This window comes from Cebus imitator, unplaced genomic scaffold (genome assembly GCF_001604975.1).
Source record: "Cebus imitator isolate Cc_AM_T3 unplaced genomic scaffold, Cebus_imitator-1.0 Scaffold164, whole genome shotgun sequence".
NCBI lineage: Eukaryota > Metazoa > Chordata > Mammalia > Primates > Cebidae > Cebus > Cebus imitator.
Window position 1 is genome coordinate 2,781,606 of NW_016107479.1, and position 11,854 is coordinate 2,793,459.

Genomic DNA, 11,854 nt, shown 5'->3' on the forward strand with positions numbered 1-11,854 from the left:
ATTTAGCCTACAGCGTTGTTCAAGTCTGCTGTTTCTTTGTTGATTTTATGTTGGTTGTTCTATCCATCATAAAAGTGGGGTATTAAAGTACTCTATTGTTAATGTATTCTGCCCATTTCTTTTTTCAATTCTGTCAGTGTTCCCTTTCACATATAAGTGTCTAATTTCAGAAGCATGTATAATTATAATTTTTCTATTTTCCTGGTGAAAAGACATTTATATGATTATTTAATGTTCTTGTCTCTTGTGACAGTTTTTGACTTAATGTCCATTTTAACTTACATAAATATAGCCACTTCTGCTCCCTTTTGTTTAATATTTACACGGAATACATTTTCCTATCCCTTCACTTTCAGAAGTTCTTAAATCTAAAGTGAGACACTTGTGGCTAGCAGAGTTTGATCTTATATTTTTTATTTTTAAAAAAATCCATTCAGCCACTTCCTGTCTTTTGATTTGGGAGTTTAACCAATTTACACTTCAAGTAATTACATCTATGCACTCATGTATTGCATAATGACATTTTGGTCAATGATGGACCACATATTCAAGATTAAAATAGATTATCATGGTGCTAAAATATTTTTATCACCTAGTGATGTTGTAGCTCTCATAACATCATCGAACAACATATTACTCATGTGTTAGTGGTGATGTGTTTATAAATAAACCAACTGCACTGCAAGTCATATAAAAGTCTGATATAAACAATTACGTAGAATACATAATACTTGATAATGATGATAAATTACCACAATTATGGTTTTACCATACTATACTTTTAATCATTAATATTTTAGAGTGTACTCCTAATACTTATTAAAAAAAAAAGTTAAGTGCACCGTGGCATCAGGCAGGTCCTTCAGCAGGTCTTCCAAATAAAGGTCTGTTATCCAAGGACATGACAGTATCATGTGTATTATTGCCCCTGAAGAGATTCCAGTGGGACAAGATGTGAAGACAGAAGACAGTAATATTGTTGATCCTGACTCCATGTAGGTCTGGGATAATGTGCGTGTTTATGTCTTAGTTTTAACAAGAAAGCTTGAAAAGTAAAAATAAATAAATACAGTTTTAAATAGAAAAATACTTATAGAATTAGGATATAAAAAACATATTTTTGTGCAGCTGTACAATGTGTCTTAACCTAAGCATTATTATAAGAGTCAAAAAGTTAACGAAAATTTAGAAGTATATGAAGGTAAAATGTTACAGTAAGCTGAAGTTAATTTCTTATTGAAGACATAAAAGTATTTTTAAATAAATTTAGTTTAGCCTAAATATGCAGTGTTTATAAAGTCTACAGTAGTGTGCAATAATATCCTATACCTTCACATTCGCTTATCACTCACTGTCTCAACTAGAGCAACTCCAGTCCTGTCAGCTTCATCTATGGTGTGTTCCCTACACAGGTATACCTGTTTTTAGAAAAATCTTTTGTATCATATTTTTACTATGCCTTTGCCTTGTTTAGACATGTTTAGATACACATATACCGATCACTGCCTTACGATTGCCTACAGTATTCAGTACAATAACATGCTGTACAGGTTTCTTGCCTAAGAGCAATAGGCTATACCATATAGCCTGCATGCATAGTAGTTTATACCATCTAGGTTTGTGTAAATACACAACATGGTGTTTGCACAGTGATGAAATTGCTCAAAGAGACATTTCCCAGAAAATATCCTTGACATTAAGTGATGCATGACTATGGAACAATCTTCAACATCTCTTTTCAAAACTAAGTTGTTTGTCTTACAGTTATTTTGTTCTTTTACTCTCTTCCTTTCTTTTGTGTTTTGTTAATTTTGTTGTTAACGTGCATTGATTTCTTTCGCTTTCTATTTTGTGTAATTTCAATTGGTATGTTCTTTTTGTGGTTACCACAGGGCTTACATAAATTATCTTTAATTATAACAGTCCTTTTGGAATGGATAACAACTTCCACCACAAACAAAAATTCTATATTTTTACCTCACACATGCTTTATGTATTGATGTCACATTTTACATCTATTTATATCGTGCATTCATTTAATAATTTTAGTTACAGTTATTTTTAATACTGTTGTATTTTTGTATTTTAACTTTATATTACAATTAGAAGTTAATTACTGATCACCATTCCGATAATACACATTCTTGTTTTGTCTACATAGTTAGCTTTACCAATGAGTTTTGTACTTCCTTAAACTATTGTATCACTGTTTCTCTTTGGTTTAAGTTGAAGAATTCTCTTTCACATTTCTTGTAAGGCAGATCTAGTAGCTTCTGTTTGTATGTGAAAGTCTTTGCGTATCGTTACTTTTTGAAGGACAGTTTTGCCAGATATGGTATTCACACTTGACAGGTTTTTTTCTTTTTCTTTTTTTTTTTTTGAGCATTCTGAGCATAGCATCTCATTTCCTTTGAACTTCAGGATTTGTGGTGAAAAAACCCACTATTAGTCTTATAAATATTATCTTGTATATGACAAATCATTGTTCTCTTGCAGCTTTCAAAATTCTCTTTGTCTTTGACATCTGACAATATGATTATAATGTGTCTCAGTGTGAATTTCTTTAGATTCACCTTACTTGAGGTCATTTGGGTTTTCTGTATCTGAATGTGAATTTCCTTACCTAGATTTAGTAAATTTTCAGTTTCTATTCCTTTGAATAACTTTTCTGTTCCTACAGCCCTCTTCTTCTATTTAGAATTCCATAATACACAGATTAGCCAAATTAATGGTATCTCATAAGTCCTGTCATAAGCTTTCTTCACTCCTTTTCACTGCTTTTGTTCCCTCTTCTGACAGGACATTTTCACATGATCTATCTTTAAGTTGACTGATTATTTCTGCGTGCACTAGTCTGCTTGCTGTTGAATTCTTTCATTGAATTTTTCATTAATTTATGATATTTTTCAGCTCAAAGATTTTTAAAAAAATTTTTACTGATTATTGAAATTCTTAGTTTGTCATGCATTGTTCTCCTGAGGTCATTGAACATATTTATGACAATTGTTTTTAATTCTCTCTCTGGTAATTTATATCTCTGCTTCATGAGGTTTAATTCCTGGAGATGTATCTTGTGTGGGTATATTTCCCTGTTTATCTCTTTTCTTTGCATCTTTATGTGAAAATCTATTTAATAGAAAAAAAATTACTATTTTCCTTGGTCTTCCTAGATTGGTCTTATACATGAGAACTTTACTAATCAAACCAGCCAGATATCTATGGGACTCTCAAATCTTTATGGTTGTCTAAACCATTATCTTTGTTCCTAGCTGCTCCCAAATGTCTAGAATAATTCAAGTTCTGTCTACACTCCAAGACAGGTAAGACAGAAGGCACTCCCTAGGGTAGCATCTGGAGAATTTGGAATATTGGATGCATAGTTCAACTCTCCTTCTCAGAAAAAATCTGGAATTTGGAGTTTTTCTTTCCTTTGGCTTTGTGCTGGACTCAGAAAAGTAATTGTGGCTAGTGCTTGTTTGTTAGTTTAACTACATTTTTTGTTCTCAGTGGCCCCTAAGCATCTAGAATATACTAGGACCTGTCAGCACTTTTAGACAGAAGCTAGTTACTTGGGCTTTCTCCCAGAAAATTTGGAACTTCTGCACATGGTTCAACTTTTTGCCTCTCAGGGAGAGGCTAAAAGCTGGAGCATTCCACCACTTATCCTGTGTTGAGCCCTGGGGAAGAGCTGTGGTGAAAGCCCACACGCTAGTTCAACCTACCAGCTTGCTTCATGTAGCCCCCAAAGGTCTGACCTATGCTGGGCCCTCTCAGTGCTTTGAGACAGGAGACATAAAAGCTAGTCCCTCAGATAGCACCCAGAAATTTGAGACATTGGGTATGCTGTCCAAGTCTTTTTCTACCCAAGGAGAAGCTAGGAACTGAAGGTTATTTTCTTCTTCACTCACCTCTTTGTGCTGAGTCAGAGGGAGGAGCTTTGTCAAATGCTTGCATTCTAGTAAAAACCACTGCCTTTGTTACGCCAGGTCCCATCAGCACTCCAAGACAGGTCAGATAAAAGTCACTTTCTTGGGCAGTACCAAGAAAACCTGAGAGGTGCATCAATGATAGACTGGACAAAGAAAATGTGGCACATATATACCATGGAATACTACACAGTCATAAAAAATGATGAGTTCATGTCCTTCGTAGGGACATGGATGAATCTGGAAACCATCATTGGCGGCAAATTGACACAAGAACAGAATATCAAACACTGCATGTTCTCACTTATAGGCAGGTGTTAAACAATGAGAAAACATGGACACAAGGAGGGGAGCATCACACACTGGTGCCTGTTGCAAAGTGGGGGAATAGGGAGGGACAACAGGGGGTGGGGAGGGTGGGAGGGATAGATAACATGAGGAGAAATGCCACATATAGTTGATGGGGGGATAGAGGCAGCAAACCACCTAGCCATGTATGTATCTATGCAACAATCCTGCATTATCTGCACATGTCCTAGAACCTAAAGTACAATAAAAAAAAGAAGAAAGAGAAATTGTGATCTGGATGTACTATCCAACTCTCTACATCCTCAGGGAAAATCTGGGAGTTTCCTCACAATTGTATGTACAGTGCTATGCCAGGGTGGGGATTATGGTGAGAGGGTATCACTAATTTAAATGTGACTGGCTTTGCACTCACCCATGGTACAGAAGCTGCTCCACTAGTTCCTAGATTTCTAACAAAAACAGTTGGTCTGCATATTGCCATTAAAACTGTGTGTCCCTAGGAGATAAGAGAGTCCAGGGCTTCTTGTTTCATGATAGTGTTGATATCACTTGAAAGGTCTTTTTGCTTTCTCTGTCACCCAGCCTGGAATGTAGCGGCATGATTATGGCTCAATGCTGGCTTGAACTCCCAGCCTCAAGCAATTCTCCCACCTCTGCCTCCCAAGTAGCTGGGACTACAGGCACACACTATACACTTGGCTAATTTTTAAATTTTTTTGTAGAGACAGGGTCTCACTGCCGGGGCTAATCTAAAACTCCTGCCCTCAATCAGTCCTCCTGTCTTGGCCTCCCAAAGTGGAAGTATTTTTGATTGTAGGAAAAACTAGAAACAATTTAAATGGAAAAAGATAAATGAAGATCAATGAAGTATACCAATATAATGTAATAAATATATAGCAAATACTATTAATAAAACAGATATAAATTCCAAATAATTTAAAAGTACATTGCAGAACTGACATATATCATTAATATAATTAAATAGCACTATGTGTTTGTCATCAATAATATATTAATATTTAACAAAATATTGAATAATATGTGTTGAATTAACAACAAAAGAAAACTGTGGTTCTTCATTTAAAATAAATAAAATAATTTGCCAGGCAGGTAGTAGGCACTGCAAATAAAGTTGCTGAATAATTATAACCTCTTGTAGAATTTATAGACCATTAGGAAAAAAAAAATTCTAAGGCAGTGCCACTGGTATTGGTATCAAGAAGAAAACAGAGGTTGTAGTACATGCGCATCGTAAGGTGAACATGTTAAGTCTATTTCCTCCTTCCTATCTTTTTGAGCCATTTTATTCCTTCATTTACAGTTCACCAAAGAAGTTTCAGCACTTCAACTTCCTTTAATGTAAGCCACCATGGGCCTACATTTTAGTCAACCAATCAATTAAGCAATAGAGATAATGCTAGCTTAGCTGCTCATGGTAATATATGCTAAATTCAGAATCTCTGGGCCATCTTTCCATATCAATAATTTAGCGGAATCCATCAACATTTTCCTTTTTCCCTGGTATAATTGCTTTACAATCCATTCACAATATATACTCCCAAGTCTCTACAGGTATTAAATGAATTATAATTATATAAATATTTTATTGTGTATAGAATCTTGTCTCATTTCACATTTTGGTATGTACGCATCCTATTGTGGTGGGTATTTGTTTATTTCCCTGTGGTCTGCTGGTATTCGAGTCTAGTTACAGATCAAGGAGTAATCAGGGTATTAATGGTGATGGCTGAGGAAGATCAGTATTCACTTGAAATGCAGGAGACAAAGCTGATAAGGAAAGCTTAAATTTCTTGAACAATGCATAGAGTTTAGCTAGCAGTATGTGTGGGAGAAGGAATTCTACAGGGAGCCAAGACAGAGCAAGGGATCAACAACATAAAAGGGCATGGTGAGAAGGAGAAACACCACATACAGTGGAGTACACAATAATGTGGTAACACTCGAGACACAAGTCAGTAATAGTAAAAGAAAGACCACATCACAAGTGTCCTTGAAAATGATATGTAGGTTTTAGATTTTGGACAAAGAGCTGTTAAGTATTTTTGATCAAAGGAGAGGTGTAGTCATATTAGACCTTTAGATAGAACACTCTGGCCAAAATGTAAACAATAGATTTGAGAAGGGCAAAATGGACAGTACAAATTTTGATGTTCGTGATGCTAATATCTGGAAATAAATATTGGGAAAAATAAGATGTTTAATTGATTAAGGGCAATGGGTATGGGGGAGTTACTTGCCAGTGCAAAGCTTAAAATTAAATGGCATGAAAAAAATGTACTGAAATAAATGTTATAAAACCTTTTGTTCTGAACTCATGTTTCTTTTTAACTAATTGACCTTGAACACGGGAATCAAAAGCACATATTATTAGTGGATTTTGTGTGTCAACCTTTAAGCAGGAGAATGCATAAAGAAAGGGAATGGACTCAGCTGAAATCCAAATGAAATTTAGAATATGGCTATTTTACAACTGGTGAATTTCTGGCAGAGATATTTGAAAAGACATGAAATTTATTGAAGAAGTAGAAAGAAGTTTTGTGCAGGTTGTTAAAAAAATGGTGACTGAACCTAAATATCCATAGACAGATGAATATATAAAAGATGTAGTAAATACATATACTGCAATAGTATACAGCCTTACAAAAGAAGAAAATTCTGTTACATGCCACATGGATAAAACTTGAGAACATAATGATAAGTAAAATATGACAGCCAAAAAGTGACAAATACTTTAAGATCCTACTCATATGAAGTACTTAAGAGTCAAAATCACAGAAACAGAAAGTGAAAACATGATTGCCAAGGATGGGGAGGTAGCAGAAAGGGAATTAGTGCTTAATAAGCACAGAATTTTAGTTTTGCAGGATAAAAGAGTTCTAGAAGATTCACAATAATGAGAGTATACTTAGCAGTACTCAAATGTACACATAAAAATGCTTGACTGTAAGTTTAATTTTATGCACTTTTTACTACAGTTAAATAAACAAATAAACAATGAGGCATGTCCTGTGAAATCTGTGTCCAAGCTCTGCATGGCAGATTGATTTTTGAGCCCTTTCATAGAAATATTTTTATCACTAGATTTTATACGAGTTATTTCCAGAAAGATGTTTGAGGATTTGGGAAAAGCAAAGCTGTAAAGTCATGGGAATAATGAGGAGCAGTGGAACTCATGGGACTGGGCAAAGTGGAGGAGAGCCATGTGGGAAGGGAGTGTACTTTTTTCTTCCTTCACTTTTTTTTAATATTAACATAAAACTTAAATATGGTGAAATGCAATTTCCACAAAGCATTTAACTATGTAACCATCACTCTAGTCAAGATAGCGAAAATTTTCAAACCAACACAAAGTTCCCTCCTGTCCCCTTTCACTTAGTTTCCACCTTACAAAGCTAACTATTATGCTTATAAATCCTATTTCCATATGAATACTTTAGTAAATATTTCTAAAAGGACTAGTTTTTTAAAGTTATAGTGGCTTTGCTCTCATGCATATTAGGGAATGCTGTGGAATTCAGGGTATCATAACTGAAGTTTAAAATGTAGGGATAAGAAGAAGGATAGCAGAAATATCAGGCTAGGAGACCGAATGGGACAAGAGCCAGAAAATTCAGAAACTTTAGTTCATTGAAAATAAGCTTTATAGGCCAGGTGTAATGGCTTATGCCTGTAATCCCAGCACTTTGGGAGGCCAAGGTGTGAGGATCACTTGAGCCTAGGAATCTGAGATCAGCCTCAGAAACATGGGAAGTCCTCATCTCTACAAAAAATCAAAAATATAGCTGAGTATCGTAGCCTGTGCCTGTGGTTCCAGCTACTTAGGAGGCCAAGGTTAGAGGACTGCTTGAGCCTAGGAAGTTTGAGGCAGGAGTGAGCTGTGATTGTGCGACTGCACTCCAGCCTGGGTGACAGAGTGAAGCCCTATCTAAGGAAAAAAAAAGAAAAAGAATAAAGATAGAAAGAAAGAAAGAGAAACAAGAAAAATAAGTTTTCTAAATTCAACTACACCAATGGTTTTTAACTTTACTATGCTTTAGAATCATCTGCAGAATTTTCAAAAAGTTCAGTTGCAAAGATTTCTCTCTCTTTTATGAAATACTGATTTGTTAGGCCTGGAAGAAACCCAGACACTAACACAGTTCCTCCGATCCCTAAGAAATTTGTGATAACTAGGGCTGTAGACTAGTGGCTTTCAAAGTTCAACATGCATCAGAATCTCCTGGAGTGTTTGATTAAGCCAGTAAAGCCCCAGGCTTTCTGATGCACTACATCTGGGTAGAATTTGGGGACCTGAATTTTCAATAGATCTCATCTAGTAAGGCGAGGCTGATGGGAGGACTGTATTTTGACAGCTACCATGTGGGACATCGATTTGTTACCAGTTTGGAATGTCCAACAGAATCAATAAAGGATCTTACTAAAAACACTACCTACACACAGACCCAAGCCTCAGACCTCCCCTCTTTCCTAACTCCTGCTCTGCTCTCAATTCACCCTTACCCCTACTTCTGATATGCCCTATCAGTTTGAAAGCTCTTTCTAGGTTGAGTTGTTAGAAAATCAAATGTGAAAACAAATCAAAAGTGTTCTTAACTATAAAAGGCAGTATGTATGAAAGATATTAATTTTGTTTCTAACAGTATACCAAAACTGCTTAATACAGTCTCAAGTTCAGAACAATTCCTATGTGATCCAAGTTGCCAAGCTGTATATTTAGAATGAGGAGGGGAAAATCTTACAGAGGAACAAGAGAAATTTAATACATTTTAGAAACAGTTATTATCTGTTATGCCTATTTGCGTAAAGGTTAGAAATGTAAGTTTGTAGCTTACATTCTGTGTTAGGCAGTGAACAGCAGTATTTGATAATTGTGTGCCCTTGTATGCCATTTGCTTGATATTTAGAGGTACTTTAGTTCAAAACACATCACACCCTGAGTGGGCTTAGTAAAGTGGGAATCGTTTTCACAGGTACTGAATGATAAAATATTGATAGAAAAAGAGAACTAGCTCACATTTTGTAATCATTATGGAGAGTTCAGTAGAAGAAAAGGGGGCAAAGACCAGTCTTTCAAATACTATCTACTGAATAAAAGCAATTTTTCTGTGATAAATTGAAGAAGGTAATTGTGAAGTGGAATAGGCACTTTCTTCAGAAAGCCCCTCCTAACAAAATAAGAATGTATGGTAAACTCTTACCAGAGGTGTCAGGTGAAGATGGTCATAGTGTGAGGTTATTATTCTACTTTCTCCAGTTCTAGGAAAGGAAATTAACAAAATTGAAATGGCTCTTTGAAACATACTGTGATTACATTGTATGGGAAAACAAAAATGAAACAACCGCCAAAACAAATCGAAAAAAAAAAATGCCTTTGGTCAACTCATAAAAAATATTACAAAGCAACATTCAAAATACATCTTCTTTGAAAAATGTGTTGCATTAGAAAAGTAAATCTTTCAGAATCGCCTTTTTCTGTTTTATAAGGATTTTTATGTCTGCCTTGAGAAGCTAAAAGAAGACAGTTTGGTAAGAGCAGAAAGTTAAAATGCCAGAGCTCGAGGCAGGCAGGAAAAGAAGGCCAACTTTATAGTCCATCACGGACAATTTTTTTTTTCTTTTTTTCTTTGTATTAATCCTTATGAAGTGGAGGTTGTGTGTTTGGTGAATATTTATTAAACTTCATTTAGTGTTGAGTGAATGTATAGCCACCAGAATGATTAGAAACTAGAAGGTATGTAGTAGTCATGATCTTGCATTTAAGACTAATTCCAGCAGCAGTCAGATCTTACCAAAAGTTAACACTCTTCCAGGCTTGAGAAAACTCACTTCGAGATAGATAAAGTGGAGTAATTAAGTTAATGGCTTGGTTCCCATATCTTAAGGTGTCAAAAAGCAGGTGTACTATCAGGAAATGAAGGAACCAGAGCCAGCTAGAACAAAAACCATTTGTGAAGCATGTGTAAGGATAGGGTAAGTGCATCTAGATTAAATCAGGCTAGGTTAAGAGGAGTAACTATTGGCAATTCTTTCTAGGAGAAATAGCTAAACATAATTACGACAAATTCAAATGCTTAGCAAGACGTATTTGTTAAAATTGTGTGTTTAATTATTTACCATTTTATCTCTTCTGTAGTGAATAAATTATTTCTGTTATCACAATAAAATGAATTTTGGTATGTAGCCTCTTGCTAATTTTTATTAGAAACAGGCACTATGTATTTTGTAATATATATTTACCAAAAATGTATTAGTAGTCACATAGGACAACTCTGGCTGCATTTCCAATTTCTCTCTTTCTTTCCTTTCTCTTTCTCTCTTTCCCTCTTTCTTTGTTTCTCTTTCTTTTTCTTCTTTTCTTTCTTTTTCTGAGACAGGGTCCAGGCTGCAGTGCAGTGGCATGACCTCAACTCACTGCCATCTGGACTTTCTGGGCTCAAATGATCCTCCCAACTCAGCTCCCAAGTAGCTGGGACTATAGGTGTGCCACCATGTCAGGCTAATTTTTGTATTTTTCATTTTGTAGAGATGAAATTTTGCCATGTTGCCTAGGCTGGTCTTGAACTTCTGGGCACAGCGATCCCTACGCCTGGGCTCCCCAAAGTGCTGAGATGAAAGGCAGTAGCCACGGTGCCCGGCTCCATTTCCAATTTCAGTTTTATAAGGGGTATGGGTTACTCTTTCATCAACAACATGGAATATAAAACTTGAAACATTTACAGAGTATATTATTGAATGCACTGTCATGTTATATCAAAAGTCTGCCTGAGACTGTTATTTAGAGAATATAATCAAAGGATAAGCAATTCAACTCTAAATTATTCTCTTAGATTGAGTTATTTGTACTTAGATTACAAGTGATTAGTCTCATGCAATATTACCTTCTCCCTCTGAGGTCCTTTCTGAGGTTATATCCTCAGCTTTTGCTAAAGAATGTTATAAGAAATAAATAGCCATTTGGAAATGAATTTGTCATTTAACACAAAGCTGTAGTAAAGAGCATGGTGGAGTACATTTTTTTTTTTTATATAATATCCCAGATGAAAAATGTCTTTTGGAATTTATTCTGGCAAGAACTTGTTCTTCTAAGTAACATGTTTTCTACAACAAATGTACATGGTAACTTCTCCAACTGCCCCCTCACCCCACACCAAAATATAAATAAAAATGAATTCCAGAGACTAGTTCTATGGCTTATGCCCTGAAAATGACTAGGCAAGTAATATGGTTTGGTTGTGTCCCCACCCAAATCTCATCTTGAATTGTAGTTCCCATAATCCCCATATGTCATGGGAGGGACCAAATGGATATAATTCAATCATGGGGGTAGTTTTCCCCATCCTGTCGTTGTGATAGTTAATTAGTTCTCATGAGATCTGATGGTTTTATAAGGGGCATCCTCCTTCACTCAGCGCTCTGTCGCCCTATGAAGAGGTGCCTTCTGCCATGATTTTAAGTTTCCTGTGGCCTCCTCTGTCATGTGGAACTGTAAGTCAATCAAACTCCTTTCCTTTATAAATTACCCAATCTTTGTATCTCTTCATAGCAGTGTGGGAAAGAATTAATACAGTGTGTTTTTTTTTTTTCTTTTTTTTTTTTTT